This window comes from Sceloporus occidentalis, unplaced genomic scaffold, assembly GCF_023333645.1.
Source record: "Sceloporus occidentalis isolate IW3139 unplaced genomic scaffold, rSceOcc1.0.p SCAF_11, whole genome shotgun sequence".
Taxonomy (NCBI): domain Eukaryota; kingdom Metazoa; phylum Chordata; class Lepidosauria; order Squamata; family Phrynosomatidae; genus Sceloporus; species Sceloporus occidentalis.
In genome coordinates this window covers 121,878-124,496 of record NW_028316991.1, presented here as the reverse complement: position 1 = coordinate 124,496, position 2,619 = coordinate 121,878, and the positions used below count along the sequence as shown (strand labels likewise).

At 42.7% G+C, this 2,619-nt stretch overlaps 1 pseudogene; it reads right to left on the bottom strand.

Annotated features, from left to right (window-relative positions):
- Positions 1-589: 589 nt before the first annotated feature.
- LOC149305395 (general transcription factor II-I repeat domain-containing protein 2B pseudogene) lies at positions 590-2,395 on the bottom strand (annotated as a pseudogene).
- Between the last annotated feature and the right edge of the window lie 224 nt (positions 2,396-2,619).

Sequence of the window (2,619 nt, the reverse complement as noted above, 5' to 3'; positions counted from 1 at the left end):
TGGGCAATTAATTTTCCCATGGGGCCACATGAGAAATTGGAATGGTTTTAGAGGGCCAGACCAACATACGAAGGCTCCATGCACATTGCCGTAATGGGGCCGTATTCCAGCCGCCCGATTTGCGGCCAGAATACGGCCGCCATTGAAAATGAATGGCGCTGTAATACGGCGCGGTGAGCAACCGGTGTTTCACCCCGTTTTACGGCGCGGCCCCCGTGTCTGCCAATGGAGAGGGGAGCGGTAAGGAGCACTCCCATCTCCTCTCCGCAGCAGCACGCCGTAGTTTCGCCTGGGTTACGGCCCGGGCGAAACTACAGCAGTGTGCATGAGCCCTTAACTTCATTCTACCAATACCTGTATACTGCATACATATACTATCCCTTCTTAAAAAAATGGTAAATGAAACTTTACAATGAGTCAGTGAAAAGATAATAAAATTTAATGAACCTGCATTACAGTATATGCATCCTTACCATTTTTTTAAATCAGATATTTCTTTAATACATTTTTCAACATACAAAAACAGAGAAAAAAATCACAACAGTGACAAACACCGTAACATTACCATTTTTAATGTATACAAAAACCTTCAATGAGAGAAATCTAGCCTGTTTTGGGCTTGAACAAGTGCATTAAAATCAGGTTGAATATCCGAGGTGGCTATGCGAAGGACAGCACACAGGTGATCATCACTGAGAGAGGATCTGTATCTGGATTTGTTGAACTGCATCATTGAGAATGTTTTTTCACATACGTAGGTAGATCCAAAGAGAACTAACATCCTCTGAGCATGCGTCCTTATGTGTGGAAAGTTTTCCACCTTGAGAGAAGAATAAAACTCCAGCAGTGATACTGACTTAAAATGCTCTGCCAGTAGATTGTCAGACTGCAGATCAATGAGTTCAAGCTGGGCATCACTGGGTGCATTATCCACACTGCATGTAAAGGGAGAAGAAATCATGTGCATTTCACTCTCAATTGCTTTGAAGTCTTGAAATCTTCTGGAAAACTCATCATGTAGTGCCCCTAACATGGATGAATACCTTTGGAGGTGATCAGCTGATGGTGTGACTTCTTTCAGTGTTGGCATGTGAGTGAGAATTGTGTCCTTCAGTTGACTTGAAAGAAACGTCAACTTTCTCATGAAAGCTGTCACAAAGTTGAACATTTCATGTACAAAGAGGCCTTTGCCTTGCAGCTTGACATTTAGTTCATTCATGAGTGCAGTCACATCAACAGCAAAGGCCAGATCTGCCATCCAGCGTGTATCTGAGAACTCTGGGATGTCTTTCCCTTTCTGCTCACAAAACTCCTGAATCTGGGCTCTCAGGTCCCATACTCTTTTAAGCACCTTGCCAACACTGAGCCATCTCACAGCCGTCTGGTAGCCTATGTCACTATGTTCACTGTCATGCTCCTCCAACAGTGCAACAAATTGTCTGTGATTTAGTGCTCTTGCCCTGATGAAATTAACTATCTTAGTTACAATATCAACAACATGGCTGATTTTTAGCACCGACTTGCACAGCACCTCCTGATGAATAATGCAATGCAGAAATATACATTTCTGTTCTGGATTCATTTCAGTCACTTTTTCTTGCATCCGCTTCAAAAGTCCGACATTTTTCCCTGTCAGATTTGGACAGCCATCGGTTGTAACACCTACCAATTTGTTCCATTTTAGTCCTAGCTTGTCCATGGATGCATTTACCTCTGTAAACAAATCACTCCCCGTTGTAGTATCTTTCATTGATCGCATAGCTGCCAGCTCTTCCATCATCTCAAAGTTTTTTGTTATCCCATGTAAAAAAATAAGTAACTGGGCTGTATCTCGGATATCACAGCTCTCGTCCAGAGCCAAGGAAAAAAAGGTAAAATCATCCGCTTTCTTTTGCAGCTGAAGCTCCAAATTCCCCGCTATGTCTTCGACCCGTCTCGTTATAGTTCGCCTGGAGAGGGGCACATTTGCGAATGCTTCTTTTTTCTCAGGACAAATTAGCGCTGCAGAGTCCACCAAACATTCTTTGACAAACTCCCCATCAGAGAATGGCTTACTGTTTCTTGCAATTTTGTAGGATACTACAAAGCAGGTCCTTACGGCTGCATCCCTGGATGAGTGAAGCTTTTTAAAAAATCCTTGCTGACTTTGCAGGTTTGCTAGCAAATCTTCAGATACCCGTGCCCGCTCTGCCTCCGTCAAGTTCTTGTATTTCTCTCCGTGTTTAGTCTCATAATGGCGGTGCAAATTGTAATCTTTAAATACAGCTATCTGCTCTCCACAAACTAAACACACAGCTTTACCTTTGGTTTCAGTAAATAGATATTTAGAAGTCCATTCTTTGTTAAAAACTCGGCATTCTGCATCAATTTTTCTTTTTTTAATGTTAGCCGCCATATTTAAGGGTTAACAGCTAACCTCGGAAAATAGATTTTTTTAATACACAGTAGTATGCTCCTAGGAGAGGGCACAGAGAGCTGCCCCAAGAAGAGAGCTTAAAAAGTGAATATTATTAGCATTATTATTATTGTCCAATGACGAGCGTGGAACGATTGTCCTGGCACTCCCCAAGGTCCGCAACGAGCATCCTGGCACTCAGAAGTTACAGTGGCATCACTTAC